Genomic DNA, 18,084 nt, shown 5'->3' with positions numbered 1-18,084 from the left:
CTCCCTCCCTCCCTCTCCTCCCATTTCCTCCCATGTCTCTCTCTTTTTTTTTAGAAAAAAAAAGACAAAAACTGCTTTTCTTGGAAAAAAATGAACTGTTCTTTCTAAAATGGCTTTGCCCATTTAAAAAGTGTGGCTCTAAAGGGTTCATAAAATGACTGAATATGAGGATACATGTCCTGTAGAAAGCAAGCGCGCCTCATATACTGCCAAAAATAGTGTTAGTTTCATTAATGTGAATTTTCCAGCACTGAGTAGTTGTAATGTTAGAAACAATTGCTGGTCAAGTTCAACTTGTTGCTATTATTTTTAATTTGCACAGGAGTAGTATCATAAATTAGTGTCACTGCTTGTATCTAGCTGAATTTTAAACAACAGAACATTAGTTTTTTATGTTGGTGCCACCAACTGTAAATGACATGTTAGTTATTACAAAACACAGTAATTAGACTGTTGCAACCATCTAAAACCTTAGGCTTCCAGTCTGTGCTGTTAGTGTTAAAATGTAAAGTGCAATCCTAAGCTAACATTATCTGTGCAAGCACCATAGAAACATTTGCATATCTGCATAGATCTTACAACTGTACTTTTTACCTCCTTGTGATAAAGCTTTGTCTACCTGCAAACACAGTCAAAGGCTACAGCTGCAAACCAAAGCCAACTCTAACCATGGCCAAGAGCTCAAGGACAGAAGCAGCCACATGCTTTGGTCAGCCTTCTGTAACTTCAATTAGTACAAAGGGACCTTTTCCATGAACTACCTGCTGTTTTCTGATGACCTCTGGGATCTTTTCATTTAGCCCTAAACAAAGAATCAAATATGACAAAAACCACAACTAAAAAGTTAATTCAGTCACAGAGTAATCTTCTGAGGCCAAAAGTTCATCTAAATGTTATGAAGATTTGCTTTCATTAAAGACAGAGGTGAGAACAAAATCTGCAGTGGAAGTTATGATATGCTAGAAAGCAACAAATGTGGATCACTGACCAAAATGATTATGTACTTGATACAAATGCAGATTGCATATTGTTATATATAGTACATTGTGTTTTTGTTTTCCCCCATCTAGTCACTTATTTTAGGTGGTGAATACATGTTGTTAGAAGATGTCTTGTATGGTCTGAATCTTTGTTGTGTACAATTTTTTATAATCTTAAGTTATAATGAAAAAACAAAAAGTAGGAACCAAACATAAAAGGTCTAGTAAAGCCAAAAATTAATTTCATATTGATTTTAAAGTGATCTAACTGAGTTTTTACACTGAAAGCAAAGATTATAGCAATTGTAGTCCATGGTATTTATTTTCAGTCAAACCAAAGTTACATATAATTCTGCCTCTGCTTATACGGGATATTAACACTAACAATACACTCCCTTTCAAAGACTTGCACAGGCCAAATTGTTGGAATGCTGGTTTTCTTGACAACTCCAAACCCCAAAACTATAATGTGTTATGATGTAGTTGAAATTAGCATAGTCAGATGTTTGCTTAAAACAAAGAAACTTTACGTGTTGCTTTTCATGTGCTGTGCCAAGTCTTGATAATACTTTTTCCCCCAACCAAGGGACCTCATAACCTGATTATGGTTATTGCTTTACAAACAGTTTTGACAGAAGGTGGCTGCTAGAGCTTAACATACGTGCCAGTTCCATGTGATGGAGCTGGTTCCTGCAAACTAAGCTCATTGTTTATTCTTTGCTGAAGTCAGCAAATAGAGTTAGAGAGATACCCAGTCATCTATCACACCAAATAAAAGGACATAACGGCTTTCAAAAGGGTTTTCCCACTTACCCAAAAGGCTTTCTGAAAGCTTCTACCTCTGCAAAAAAAAAAAAAAGAAAAAAAAAGAAAAAAAGAAAAAAAAATTAGAACAATTATGGCAGATTGCATGAAACGTGAGAACGTCATAGTAACTGCTACTTTTCATTATGTTTGTCTTTGGGTCATGATCAATGAACAGGAAGTTTACAATATGGTATCAAAGGAAAGATTGATATTATGAAGGATGGTTTTCAGTCATCTAGGATCCTACTATAAGGATTATCTGAAGGGAAAATAGGTCTTTCAGGTGCATGTTCAAAAGGCTTTGATAGACTGAAAGTAACTGTGAGAGCTGTACCATCAGGAGGGTGGCCTAAGACTACAATGCTAAAGTATGCATACCTCAGTTACAAAACTTTTGAAAGGAAGTCTCAGCCACAGAATGCATATACCTGTAGAGTTTTGCATGGGTTTTATATGAATACAATTTTAAAAAATAGCTGCTTGCACATTATACCAGAAAAACCTCCAAAACTGCAATTGCTTTGAAAATAGATTTTAGGTTTTTTGGAGTTTTCTGAAATGCTTGGTCTGTATTTTGATAATTGTGCATATTATGTAAAAATGTTGGTGGACCCATAAATGACCAGACTTTTTCTAAGAAAAATGTTGCTTTAATGCATTTCATGAATTTTTACTCTTATATCATTGCTTGCTAGTAATAGCAAATCTGCTTTTCTGCATCTGCTTTGCGTAGCTATTGTAAGGCTTTGAACTAATGTATGTATTTATTGCTTGAACTTCTGTGCATACCTTATAAAGCATAATGTCTGACAATTTAAATGGCTCATGTATTCTTGCTTCTATCATAAGCAGATTATGGGGACTATGATCTTTTGTATACAGCAAATTTTAACTGTAGCACAAACATCTGTTTATGTATTGGTGGAATATACCTGTTTTATTTATCTTTTTTGAGGTAAACTAATTTTTGATACTTTTCATTACTGTGTACTATGTTCATACTTTGAATTCTCTGACGTTAGAAGTCATGGTTGAGAATTGTAACAGCTGTTATTTGTTCTGTATTCATGGCTTTCACTGCTGAATAAAATAAAGGACCAAACCTAGGATTTGAAAGAAAACTGTCTACCTCTAACACCAGGGAGTTATCAGATTTTATTTTACATAGTTTTAGTCTAAAAAGACACAATTGGTTAAACCTAGTGGGTTTAAGGCTTATATTCTATGTGGTTGGATTCACAGCACAGTTGTACTATTTGAAAATCAATTAAAATTTCATGTGAATGTTACAAGTATTTGGTAGAATAACTGCTAACTGGGTTTTCTTTAGGTAACTCAGATATGGAGAAAATGTTATCAGCATTCTGCATCTACAGCTGCTTAACTTCATAAGAATACATTTCTTTGTGATTAAAGAAGCATAGAATAGTCACTTAGGAGGAGAGCTACAGAAGTACACTTAAAATAAACAATCCTGTACTTTAACATCCCTGGGTAGATTCAGTTGCAAAATCCATTAGGCTATTTTGTAAAGTTTTCAAATTGGATGTTCACGTTTTGGAGAATTTGTGAGACTTCATCGTACACGTGCCAATATTAACGTGCGTTTTGACAACAGCTTTATTAATGTCATAAAGCTATTGAAAGGAACGTGACTTACCCTTGTTATTTCACGAGTTCAGCTTGCAATGAAAGGTTTTTTATATCCATGAACTCTTGGCAGATCTTATCTACCAAAATAAGAAGGATGTACATTTTCCTATAGAATTTAATGTATGAACAGTGTGTCACTGCTGTTGGATGTAAAAATGTATATGAAATTATTTCATTCACTCGATTACATTCCCAAAGTAAAAATAAAAAATCTAATTCTTTTTGACCTATTTATAACCCCTAAGATTTTATTTTTTCGGGGAGACCATTTTTCCCTGCCAAAGCCAAGTCATACATTTGTGTATGTATGTTCCACAATTTGTTTAAAATAATTTCCTTAGGAATCAGGAATTCGTAAATCAAACCATACTCAAACTTAGTCAATAAAAGTGGTAGCTGCTTGTCAAATACATTCCATTGAAAACTATCTTCAGTTTCAAAATTGGCTTTCTCATATAATCATCTCATGTTTTTACATTTTTATTCTAAAAGAACTTGATAAATTCTGAACCTTAAAAAATGGGAAAACATAATGATTTAACTTTATGACTTTATCCTTTTTTTTTTTTTTTGTCTCCAAATATCAGTCTCACTCTTAGCATTCTGCTGTGATTTAGGAAGATACACGGGAATAGGTTAAGTACCTTTCCAAGGGAATGCTTCTTAGGCCTCTAGGGACCAGTCCCAGGCCAAGCCCTCATTAGCGGCCAAAATAGGCAAAATAAGGCCTCTGCAGAAGGAAAGTTTGCCTTTTTCCTTAACTTCAATATACTTATACCTGTCATAATTAGAAATTAAATGAAAATGAATATGTTGAGTATATTTTTATTTTATGCATTATTTGTTTTCTGTCATCCCAGTGAGAGAGTACCAGACTAAAGAGCTTTCCACAAGATAAAAATTGTTGTAAAAGAAATGTGAACTTGAGGTTAATTTTCTTAAAACTTAAAGTTCATTTTTCAGTATCAGTTAGTTAAAAGTAAATGAATACCTACTTACCCCATCCCAGTGCATTTATTTTGTTAACTCATTAAAGGCTACATAATAAGATGTGAATCCAGTCATCACATACTCTATGCTCTAATATAAGGAGAACAATTTAGAGATTAAAATTAGCAATTTAAAGAAAAAAGGGAAACCAATTTGGCAAATGTTTTGTACTAAAACCTAAATTCAAACTCGTGTCACAGTTTAAAAAGCACTGTTGCCCATATGTATTGTGTCGGGTCGATGGAGGATTCAGCTGCTTTGTAAAAAGTTGATTACTCAATTATTTTGAATTTTTAAAAAATTAAATGAAAATAAGATGGCACTTTAAAATCTATCTAACCAGAATAGAAACATATAGCATATCACATTTTGTTTTGATACTTAGCTTTCATTACTCCTGTCTGGAGTAATGAAAGCTAAGTATCCAACTCTTTACTACTTCACATTTTTTCACAAAATGAGATGCAGACAAATTGTAACATTTAAATGCTGATGAAGGAAACGAGCATAGGCTACATGTTTTTATTATTAGTAAGTTTTTTAATTGCACAAAAGCTTAAATATCAGAGTACAAGATCACTGCATGAGAATGTGTAACTCGAGAAAACAAAATGTGGCTTCACCCCAATTTGAAAACTAACTCCCTTTATTCTCTGTTTGGTCACCATCAACATAAACTAAAAGGAGCCCTGTGACACCTGAATAAATGAAAAGATAGGTAGTAATAAGTACAGAGTTTACAATTTTCTGGGCAACCTGCAACTTACATGGACTCTAATGTATTATTTAAGCCAATATACGCACATGAACATGTATGCATATGCATACTTCAAAAATAAAACAAAACATAACTTTAGGCCCTAACTGTATATTGTTGTTTTCACACTCTGTTGTGAAGGTTCACTTGACAGTCTTTGAAATAAATATCTGAAATAAATATCAACCAATCTATGTCCTAAAGTCGAAGCTGATCTTATCCCCTGAATTCATGGGTCTTTGAGTTCCAATACTCCTGTAGAAAATACAAACATTTACATAACACAAGTGATTGTCTCTCCCTTCATATTTGAGGATCATTAAGGTCAGAAGGTTTGATGGTGACATATACAGAGGTGAGGATAAATAGGAGAAAAGAAAATGAAGAGTTATTAAAGAAAATGTGCCGACTATGATCAGACATGATATGTATTTTTTCAACTCTTCATGTCATGATTCTAAAACTGAAGAGGTCATTCATTTGAAACTTATATATCTATATCATTCTCTTCTCATTCACTTGCAGTGCAGATCCCCTTGTGTTCAATAACAATTTGTTATTGCCCTGGGGGGATGGTAGAGAGCAGCTAGCATGTTTCAATAATACCATTCAGGGGTTTTGATATGAGGAAAAACCCCGAGCCATCTTTCTCTTCCTCTCTTGGGAGGCAGCCCACAGTTTTAGTGTCATGAGGCATGTGACATAACTGGATGGAATACCTGACCTGCATTCCCTGATTAATTCTTCTTTAAGTATATTTAAATGATGCTATATAGAATGCAGTGTTTAGAAGTCACCAATCCTCTTTGATCCAATATGCTAAAAATATTAATAAGGGGTCTCAGGAGAAAGCTATAAAATTTTAAAATGACATTTTTCTTAATATAGAGTTACCGTGATCATGTATTCACATATTCTTCACAAATCAAAAATCAAACTTTTCAGAAAAAAACAAAACAAAACAGGAAAACATGAGTGAGCACCAAGCTAATAATTCTTGAAATTGAGCTCTACACCAACATTTAATTATTCTATTTAGTACCCTTCATCAGAGAAAGGAGATGTAGACAGCTAATTTATAGGAAACTAAATCAACAGAACTTAAATAGAAATATTTTATCAGGAAATGTTAGCCTTAGATGTTAAAAGTCTTGTAACATCTCTCTAATAGCTAGTGAAGTTGAGCATCTTTTCATATGTTTGTTGGCCATTTGTGTCTCCTTGAGAGAAGTGTCTGTTCAGGTCCTCTGCCCATTTTTTAATTGGATTGCTTGTTTTTTTGTGTGTTTGAAACTTTAAAAAAGTCATAATAATATCAAAAGCTTACTACCAACAAGCTTATGAAACATTTATTTAGTTTTAGTCTCTTCGGTAATAGAGATTCGTTCAAAGTTAATTAAAAAATGATAATAATATTGCAAAGAATTAAATAAATAAAATTTAAAATTATCTTACAGATCAAATTGGTTTCCTACTAGCCATGGAAAGCTGTGTGAGCTTTATGAAATACTCCAATATTTTGGTTGTCTCCAGTCTCTGACACCTAGTTCTCACATATAGTCTTATTTGGCACATCGGAATGTTGATTTAATACTCATTCTGATGCATTATCAGTTATGCTTGTTATTTGACAGTATTTGTTTCACCTTTCATTTTCCCATCATCTTAGAAATAATCTTATAGTAGCCTCCACCACAAAATGGAAATATTTCATTAATTTGCTTCTCTGCATAAATATAAAGCTGTTATTATTGGATAATGAGTGTATCAGTACTTGTCATTTTGTTGAAGGAGCAGTCTTAGGGAGATAACCGTCACCATTCTAATTTTCTACAGGAGACATCTGGCATTACAGTTGTTACTTCTGGCATTTTGAAAAATTATTGAGTCACTTGAAGAGCATATATGATACATAAAATATGAGATATAGACATTGAGATCAAGCATCTAAAAAGATTTCAAGCTCCTTGGCAGATGTTAAATGATGTATCAGGGTATATTTCCAAGAAATCTAATCAAAATTAGGAGGAAAGTGATGTATCTAGGTATATTTCCAAGATATCTAATCAAAATCAGGAGCAAAGTGTTTCTACATTGTATGCCATAGAACTCAGAAATAATGATTCGAACAAAAGAAAATTTATTTTCCATAACTCGGATCTCTTGTGAGCAATGATATTGAGGCCCATAGGAGGCTAATAGGTAGAACTGCCACATTTAGTGATCTTTTAAAATTTTATTTGAAAAGTAGATTTCAAGTCAAGAGCTTTACTTTCCCACAGGGCCATAAAACCATCCACTTACCTTTTGACTTTTAGGAAAACACTGATGGTATTGAATAATTCAAAATGCTCTTGATTGAGTTTTAATAGAGCCCTTTTCAGTGCAAGAGGCTTTCTACCCCAGCCTATTGTAAAGAGAGGGCATTGATGTGGGGCTAATCAGCTGGGATGTATTGCTCCTTATACTGCTCCACGGGGATAGAATTGAATGTAGGATCTGGGCCTGACATGGAAAACTGGTTTCATGTAATTTGCTATCTATGATTGATTCAAAGCGGCTACCTGGAGTGCTTGGCACATAGTAGAGGTTTAATAAATACCTGATGGTGGATTATGACGCCATCTTCACTTTACAAGAAAATGTACCATCATCCACCAGTGACTTCTGCCATGAGAACAAGAAAGGGAATAGGACATGAGATTCACTGTGCCAAACTGTGTTTGATGCCTCAATGGTGGTAAGATCTGAGAAGTATTCACACACCATGGGCCAGGAGGGGTATCAGTGAATGGAATCTATGAGTTGAGAATTATTTCAAATTGGGTAGTTCGGTGCTAAAACAGGGTAAGTAGAAAGTATAATTGGTGAGACTATTATATTTGGTAAATTCTTGTTAGCCATTAAGTCCTAAACATTGATCTCTGTATTTAGTAGTCACTTGGGGATTATCCAAAATGATTCTCATTCTTAGGAACTTGGGACACATCTCAGTTATACACAGGAAGGGCTTTCATTGGAGGCTGAAGTTTGACCTATTCGGGCTGCAAGACGGTTTCCTATTCTCTCATTTGGCTCTGAAATCTGTATTTGCCATATAGAAGTGAGCTTTTGGATAAAGCTATCTTTTTCTCAAAATCCATAATGTAGTTTCAGCTCAACAACTTCTTCTGTAGTAGTGTTAGATGAAGGGAGCTGGGAGGATCTGCATGCACAAAGACCCCTAAAGCCATACACACACACACACACACACACACACACACACACACACACACACGCTTTTCATGTGGCCCTGCACTAATTTTTTGTCCTTTAAGAAAGAACACGCAGTTAAGCTCTACCTTGATGAAAGATCTCAAGGTCTCAGTTAGAACCTGACCATGCTTATCTATCCATGTTTCTCAGATCTCACCTGGATGGAGAGGTAACTGATATGAGTACCTGTCCTAACAGTAGTTTCTGGATACAATTCCTGCTATTCTAATTTCTGTAATTCCAGTTCCTAAGGTCCTTGATCTTGCATCAAGTCAATTCCCTGAAGAGTCTGAATCTCACTGTGACAATTGTCCCTCTCAGTGGTTGGGTCAGCCGTTATTTCTTAAGTTCCCTGGCTTGCCCCATATTCTGATTGTTCTGACTTCCACAGTGACCCTGTTGGAGGTTTTTATTCTTGTCAGTGGTTTCCCCACTATTGAGGAGGAGTTTCCCTGAAAATAAGCTTTGGGCTCTGGATTGACTTTTGGACTCAGCCTCTCTTCATACCTGGATTTCCAACCACTGAGGTAGGGTCACCTATCAGATCCATGTATATCCTGGGCCTTTAACCCAGGCTGTCTCCCATACAATCCAAATGCCTCTGCCCAAGTCCTGGTGATACATGTCATTACTCTGACTCAAAAGGGAAGAATATGATGGAGAAATCCAACTGAGAGAATTAGCTTCAATATCTGGCATTGGAAATAAGAAATAAGTCTGCATGAGCACTCACTCTGTTAATTTCTATCTGCCCAAATTTATGGGTGAGTCCAAGGAGACTAAGAACAATATAAAGGTTAAGAACTTGGTGTTCATTCCCATAACCAATAATTGACTATACTGGGTAGAATTTCAGAAAAAGTAAAAATCTAAGCTCATTGGATGTATTCATTTGCAAACAGAGAGAGTTAATGTTAAGTGTTATTCTTTTCATTGATTACTCAAACTTCAAAATCATGAACATATAAAATGTTCTAGAATGGTCATTCAGTCAGGTAAGGTGATATCATCAGTTCTCAATAAGATAAACTATATTTACAATGCTGAACACTAGAGGCATTAAGCATATAATCATCTTTAATATTAAACCTCCATTTTCATGAAGAAACACTTAAAATCTCCTTGAAAATACTTTATAAATATATTTTTAAAATATTGCTGTCAGTACTTATTTCAACTCTGTTAATAAAGCCTTGAGTTAAAACAAAACAAAACAAAACAAACAAACAAATGAACCCCTCCCCCCATAAACAAATGGTGTTCACCAGCCATCTTCCTGGAGAGCGCCCAGTAGGCCTGTCCCTCAGACCAATGCAAAGGTGTCTTTTTCAGTCTGGATGCCTCTCCAGCCACTGCTTCTACACTGGGCCCTGGGCTAGGTGAGTCTGCAAACAGGGCACCAGCTCTTTCATAGCTGCCTCAGATCACCATAGCCTATGGGATTCCAGCAGCCCATTGGTTTTTCATGCTAGACCTTTTAGAGGATCATTTCTCAGGTGCAGGTCTTAAAAGGCTCTCTATATGTCAGGGTCTATCCTAAGCAAATTCTCACTGTCTTACTCGATATAATAACCATTCTATAATATGAGTATTTTCCCCATTTATCAGAAGATGAAACAGAGAGTTAGAAAGTGCTACAGTGATACTACTAATGTCGCAGAATTAGCGAAGAACTGGGATTTAAAGGTAGGGTGCCTGTTCCTCACACTGTTTACACATGAAATGTGAGTTTGACCTCGCACATGGAAAATTTATAATAAAGAAATGATAAGTAAATTCTCATTAAAGTTGAAATTATAAAACATTAACATTACCTGGATTACAGAATCATTATATGCGATAGCTGTAGAAAGTGTTTGCAAAAGCAAGCCTTTTTAGAGAACAAAATTCATGTTTTTATGACAGACATGGTGGCAGTTCTATTTATTTGTTTGTTTGTTTGTTTTTGCGGTGCTAGTTTTATTTATTTTTTTGTAACAGAATTTTTTAAATTAAAAATTATTGAGGTGACATCGATCAACAAAATTCACATATATATATTGCATCGTGTGTTCACCACCCATAATTAGATTTCCCTCTGTCACCAAATATTTGACCACTTTTACTCCTCCCTACCTCCTTCTATAACCACGAATCCACTGCCCATGTCCATAAGTCTCTGTTTGTCATGTTTGTTCATGGTGCTGTTTTTAAATTCATTTCTTTGTAGCCTGTTTTTATTTCCCAAATGATTGCGATAATACCGTGACTGCTGTTTTTTGGCCCCCGATGAATTGATGTGCATTATTTTTTTAAATTAATCTCCAATATAATGTGTCCAACATGCTGTGGCAATCTTAGTGGGGGCTGTGACAAGGCTGGACACCAGAAGACAAATATTCAGAGCCTGTGGTTTACAGTCATTATTATTTTGGAAATTAAGAGCCTCATCTCGTGAAACTTCAGGTGATGCAGACATTAAGCCCGTATCTGCCAAAGGCCTATCTGAAGATATGTTTTTTGAAGTCTGGAACCATGTGTCTTACTCATTCTCAATACTCAGAACTGACTCGGTGGGTAGCACAGGAAGGCACTCGGAACAATTAATTTAAATCACATGTAAATGAACTAGACTATCAAACAAAAACTTGTAAACACAGACAACAGTTTGTGGTTACCAGAAAGAAAGGAGAAGGGGAGATAGAAAAAAGGTTAAGGGGATCAAGCATAAGGAGATTTGCCTTTGGGTGATGAACACACAATGTAAAATACAGGTGATGTATTATAGAATTGTGCACTTGAAATCTCTACAATTTTATTAACCAATGTCATCCCAAAAAATTTATTAAAAAATATAAATAAAAGATGTGGTTTAATGTAAACATGTAGGCTTTTTCATCAGAAGTTGTTTCATTACTAAAACTACTTTTATTATCCACTGTGTTTCTTTTTCTTTCTTATCTATTTTATGTGGTGTTTGGAGGTATAATAAACCTTATATCAGTTGGCTAGCTTAATTGAAAAATGTTTTGAAAAGTTAAAAAGCATGACAAAACATATTGAAAACAATTTCCATACCAATTTTTTTCCCTCTGTTAATTCAGTTGTAAGAAATGGAGAACAAAAGCATTACCGACCAAAGCTTTTAGCGGAAATATAATTGCTTACACATCCAAATACATCAACCAAGTTTGCAACAGGCGATTAGGCAGCCAATTGTGTTGAAAATGTGCTTGCTCATTCAGAGGAGACCACGCCCCAGGGTTCACCACTTGCTCCTCTTCAATCCTGAAGTTCAGTCAGCACCAGTTTATTCCCATTAGCTACTTGTTGAAAATATAATGGGGCCACCAGGTAGTAAGAATCATTTGAGTTCAAATGAAAGAGTCAACCCCAAAAAACCCCATACTAGTCAAGCTAGTAATGCCTCTCCAGCCTTTTCTAAAAACTCTAGCATTGTTTTTCTATCCAAGGACAGTGGTATTTAATGTATTCAGTTATGTGCCAAGTGCTATGAATGGTATATTATATTTAAAACATATGATGTCATAGATATGAATCAAATTTTATTTTATTTTATCTTTTTTTAGTTTATATGTCACCTGTATGCTCACTCAATTTAAAAGAAAAGCAGGGCCACGTTGTATATTTGGTCTCAGATACAATTTCTCATGCTTATCTCCCCACCTGAAATTAATTTCATTTTCAATTCTCAGGTGAATTTTATGGAAGCCCAGCTTTTCAAGTTCTGAAAGTCTTTTCTAACTGATACTACTACTGATTTTTTGGAATGACTTGGAATGTGGCACAGCCACTGTTCATTTCTCAATTTTATCCTGAATGTCAAAGTAAAGCAGGACCATCTTTTTACCTTCTGAGGGTGCAGAGAGAAATATTTTGCAATAGCTGGGCTTCAGGTATTCAAAAAACAAGCTGGCAGGCAACTGTCCCATCCTTTAGTCAAATGACCTTTAGTTGTACGGTTGATTACTTAACACATCATCCTTTAAGATCAACCCAGCAGTGTTGAGATCAACTGTATGTTGGAATTTAGTTCTCCTGGGATAATAAGTGCTAAATGTTGTTCTGTTTTCCAGCAAGCTACCACATAAAATGCAGGAGAAGAAACCAGGATGCTAGCTAGCCAACCAGGCAGAAAAAGTAACATGTCTTTCATTTAGACAATGAATTCTATTTTCCTTTCCCCAAGTGTTTGTTGATTTCCTGGCAGTCATTGCCCTAGATAAAGCATACTACAAAAACTACACATTTACATGCCAAGCTGACTGTTAAACTCTACATTAGTTTCCAATTGTTGATCTAATAAGTCACTCCCAACTCAGTGGCTTGAAACAACACAAATATAAATTACCTTACATTTGATCAACATGGGTCTCAATGAAGTAAAATCAAGGTGTCAGCAGAGCTTCTTTCTCTCCTGGAAGCACTAGGGAAGAATCCAGTTGCTTTTCTATACCGGCTCTAGAGGCCTTCCGTAGTCCTTGGCTTGTGGCTTTCTCCCTTCATTTTCAAAACCAGCAACAGTCAGTCAAATCCTTCGTATATCAGTCTGACCTCTTCTGCCTCCCTCTTCTATTTACAAGGACTCTTGTGATCATATTGTGCTCATGATGATAATCCAGAATAATCTCTTTATTTGAGGTATAGCTGATTATCAACCTTAATTCCATCTAAATCCTTAGTTCCCCTTTGCCATGTAACTGAACATACTCACGAGTTCCTAGGATTAAAATGTAGACTTATTTGGGGAGCCATTGTTATGCTTACCATGGACCCATTTTTCATTTTGACTGATAAAGATAAAAAATGTTTTTTCAGCTAGAATTTCTAAAAGCTACCTATGGACAGTAAATAGGAAAAAGTATCTTCCAGCCAAGTCCATTCTTTGCTCTTTACTCTCACCAATATCTTTAAATGATTTTGCTAGTACCCTGCAGATTTTAAGATTCAACGATCTCTGGTTCCATATTGTCTGTATTCTAACTTCACTGAGCCCCATACCTCCCCACTTGCCTTTGTGCGGGCAGTGAAGCTCTGCTCTCAGTAACGAGCCCCTCTGCCACACAGCAGACCTTTTGAAGAGTACCTACTTTTCATCATGCCAAAGTATGAGTGCACACAGGTTTACATTTGCCTTTGTTCCCTACAGGCTTCCATACCTCATGAGTTGCCTCTGCTTTTAGGGGGAATCAAGGTAGCAGACCTCAACAGCATTCTGTTTCAGGGGTTGAGGAGAGACAGCAGAGAGGGGATTTAGGTTTTATCCAATGACCACTTCTTTCCTGTGCATGCCCTCACAGCAGCTGGAGGGCTTGAAGGTGCTAAGCCCTCTGATTTCGAACTACACAAGTCTGAAGGCTGAATATTTTCTATGAAGGGCCTTCATCTTTGGAATTCCCTCTCTAAGGCTATTGACCTAAATGGCCTGAAGTAAATTCTATCTCACTAGTAAAATGGATTTCACAGTTAATATGGACAAGTTGTTTTGGATTATTTATTTTTAATATTAGCCACAGTTGTAGAACTCTCAGATATGTGCAGGAATTGAACATATCTTTAAAAATCTCAGGAATAAATAGCACTACCTGGAACAGGAGAGAATTTGAATATAATCTTCTTTTTTGTATTGCCAGTAACTTGGCTCTAATACTGAATTGCAGCCTGTACTCTGTGGTTGTTTCTTCCATGTTGTTTTTTTGTCAAACTAACCTTCCAGACCTGTTTCTGTGTTTTCTTACTTAAGGTTAATCTTTATATATCTTGATAGCAATTGACTGACAAAAATAAATGTAAATAAAGTACATGGTATACCTGTATATTGAATCAGCTGCACTAGCGTGTGTGTGTGTGTGTATGTGTGTGTGTGTGTGTGTGTGTGTCGGGTACAGGGGAGACTGGAGTAAGGTGAATGTAAAAGAAGTTATTAGCTCTCCAGCAGGGGCAAAGAGAAAAGCCAGTTCTGTCAAAAGTGAATGTTGAAACAAAAGAAAATAACCCCATCCCAAATGCTCTGAGCTGAATCGGCCTTCCTGGGGTCTTATTCTGGTTCAGAGATAGCTCTGTCCTTGAAGTACTCTCTGTTGAGTGACACTAGTCTATGGTATCAAGTAGCGTTTAAAATACCCAGATTAAAAGAGTTCTGTATTTAATGTCTTAGCTCCAACAGGTATATAAACCAAAATGAACTTGCAAATTTCATTGAAGCTTTATCCTCTAGCCCGGGCTAGTCCCTAATGTCACAATTTCCACATTCCTGACAAAGAATCTTTTACTGTAACCAAGTTCTCGTTCACAGTTGGCAACTGGCCCATCCAGCGGGGGAAGGTGACTTTAGTGGTGTCCTCGCTCTTGCAGGGGTGCAGGTTAACATCCTCCTTGGGCAGCGAAGGGACTAATATTCTGTTCTTTGTTCAAAGTTCTGAAGGATCAATGTGTGAGATGTGATACTCGAGTCGATGCTATTCCTGTCCTGAAAGCATTAACTCCAGTTCCCTTCCCAGTGGAAGAGTGAGAGGATATGACTCTTGGCTCAGCACTGCCCAAGTAAATACTTTTTATCAAATTTCAGCCTAAAATGCATTGATGTTTCAATTAGAACAAATAGAGATTCATGCTAATTCAAAATAGGGCATGAATTTCAAATACATTTAGACCGAGCTATGCAACTGTTTTTATAGCTCTTCTTGACTATACATGGCCAATGTGTCTCTTAGCTTTGGCCACCAAATCAATGGGAGCCCACTTCTAGTCAAGCTGCTCTTGGAAATGCCTAGCAAACCTTGCATCTCTATCATAATTTCTGCACATAAGGAATGGTATATTTATAGATCCCATGATGCCTATCTACAGAGTAGTAATGGAAAAAATTGCTTTATTAGGTTTTTGACACAGGAAATAAAAACATTGGTATGAGTGCACAGCTATGGTCCTTTCTTGTGAGGCCTTTTCATTAGAAAAAGTCAGGCATAAGAGTACAGTTGTAGGTGGTGTAGTCAAAGATGGCTGAACTCGGAAGCAGATTCAAGTTGGACCTGCTAAACTGAACGAATCTGCTCAAGGCCTAGCAGTGAGTTGGAGGTTCTTCCCTTGGTGAACGATTCTCCTCTTCAGGATGAGAGCAGAATGATCACTGTCAGGAATGTTTTCAAAATTAACTTGTCCTCAGCTTTGGACCAGATGGGGTCTGTAGTTCTGCATACTGACAGAAATCATTTCAGCATATCTCAAGTCCTGATGGACTGAATAATTGATGATTGCTTTGTGGTTTTTTTTCTAGCTTTATTGAGATATAATTAACAAATAAAATTATAAAATATTTAAAGCATACAACATGGGGACTTAAAATATATCTACATTGTGAAAAGAGTCTTTCATCTATTAACACATTCATTGATTTTTTTGTTTGGTAGAATAGCCTAACTCACCAGTCCTAGTGAAGTCTGCCCATGGTACTCTGACCTGCTTTTATTACTGTGCTTACTCTGGACCTTGCCTGGTGTGAACCCAAGACAGGCCCCACAATGCTGAATTGACATGCTACAAAACACATGCTAAACACCTCAAAATCACCTCCTAGGCTTTCTTTTCCTATTAATTAGCAAATATGGATCTTGCATGGTAGCCAACAATTTTTCTTTAAAGTGTATTCCTGTTATGTGTCAAAGACAGAAACAACTTTGTTTTTTTTAACTGTTGGCTTTGTCCTTGCAACTAAGAAATTGTCCCCAGCACTCACCTGGATATCTTACTTTGAACTTTCATTACTCAATTGAATTCACTTCCATACTCATTATAAATCAGTGTCCAGCTGATGTTCTATGGCCATGATGAATCCAGAACTCTGGTTTGAAACATGTTCCATCAGCCCTGCAGTCTGTATTTTCTGCTTTGTCAGGTCTCCTATGATGCTCTTTGTTAAAAGGGATTGTGCTTTTTATCTTTAACCTTTTAACTTATGTGGCTGGGGCCCCTTTCATTTGACTGGTGGCTGATCAAAGTTACCCTCTCTCACTTCTTTAAATGTCCTTTACTTTACCAAGATTCCAACAACTTGGCGGCATTCCTACTGTGGTCTCATTATTGTCTGGTTCTGAACTAGAATCATTTTCCCTGATTTTTATTCTCTGGTATATTTTTTTCATTCTGGAATACTTTACTGCAATATCTTATTGTAATTAGACACTTGGCTAAAGTTTAGACATTTTTACCTCCATAATTTTTGGACCCTTGCACCTTTGTCAAATTATCATTGAGAATGCAGTCACAGGAAAATGATTTTGTCCTTACCTTCTCCCACCTTCAGAGTCTATTTATAAGTCACTTGTCTCTCCAAGTGGTTCTGCTGACCAAGTCATACTTGATTTAATTGCCCATCTTACATTGAAATTAGCTGCAACTCTTTCCCATTCTCCACTCACCTTTTAACCCCTCAAGGTTCTATTCTTATAGCATTATTATGCAGTAGTTTAAATGGAATTAAGTCATTCAGGTTGTGGGGATTAAACGACAGGAGCAGGTTTAGAGCCATAGATTTTAATTTGCAAATGAACACCTCTTTCTTTAGGCATCTGATGAGGGAAGCAGAAATAGTGCGATTCCCGATTGTTTTATTCTGCATCAGAATTGAACATATCTGTTCCATTTGGGCACCATTGATTCTTTCTCTAGTTCCTTGTAATGATTCTATACGTGATGGAGTGAAATCTTCAGGTTGAAGCATACTTCTAAATTTAGCATGTGTAGAACTCACCTACAAATCGGCCCCACTATCCCAAATGTACTGTTCTTGTCAGTGGACTAATTTAAACATTTTTTATTTGAATAAGACGTAATTATCACTGATGGCAAGGAGGCACACTCAGAGTAGAAATTTTGCCTCAACTTAAAAGAACATTTTGGTGAACATAACTTTGACATTAATAGTACCTCCAAATTCAAAAGGTAGGTTCTTGGAGAGGAGTCTTTCTGGCCCTTTGGGTGTGCTTGTCTGTTGGCACCTCAAGTTAAGGGTCTCTGAAATAAGTTGTATCCATATTCCGTTGAATTCTCTGAAGTCAAAGGGTCTGCCTAAATGAGGAGACCAAGCCACATGATTATCTCTCCTCTGTTCCCCAACATATTGAATGACACTAAGGAAGTCCAGAGGATAATACATTCATAAACACACTAAAATACAGGGTTGAAGTGAAGGAGTAGTATGGAGATAGTAAGAATGAGTATCTGGAACAGGTCATAATGATGGATAATTTAAATTGGAGAGAACCATAGAGAGAAAAGGGTAGAGGAAGCAAAATAAATTTTTTACAACAGAGTTTCCTAAAGTGGGCAGATAATGAGAACAGGATTGGAGCAAGAGACAGAAACCAATATAATGGACTGAAGACAACTACAGAATGTCTATGCTGTCCCGTATTGCCCACACTCATCTCTAAGCCTACTTCTCCCACAACGCTATTCTCCAGGTTGGAGTTAGAAAGATCTTATCCAGTATAATAATCTACCACCCATTTCTATCACGTAACTTTTAGGGAAAAAAAAACAACCATTTTCTCTATTTGTCTGAATTGCATATTTGTATGCTATGCTAATATTATCTTCCTTATAAAACATAAAATAGAAATTCTTAAAAATAATGAGAAAAAA

Source organism: Rousettus aegyptiacus, unplaced genomic scaffold (assembly GCF_014176215.1).
Source record: "Rousettus aegyptiacus isolate mRouAeg1 unplaced genomic scaffold, mRouAeg1.p scaffold_m13_p_13, whole genome shotgun sequence".
NCBI classification, from domain to species: Eukaryota; Metazoa; Chordata; class Mammalia; order Chiroptera; family Pteropodidae; genus Rousettus; species Rousettus aegyptiacus.
The sequence above is the reverse complement of the archived record's forward strand: the minus strand, read 5'-3'. Positions refer to the sequence as shown.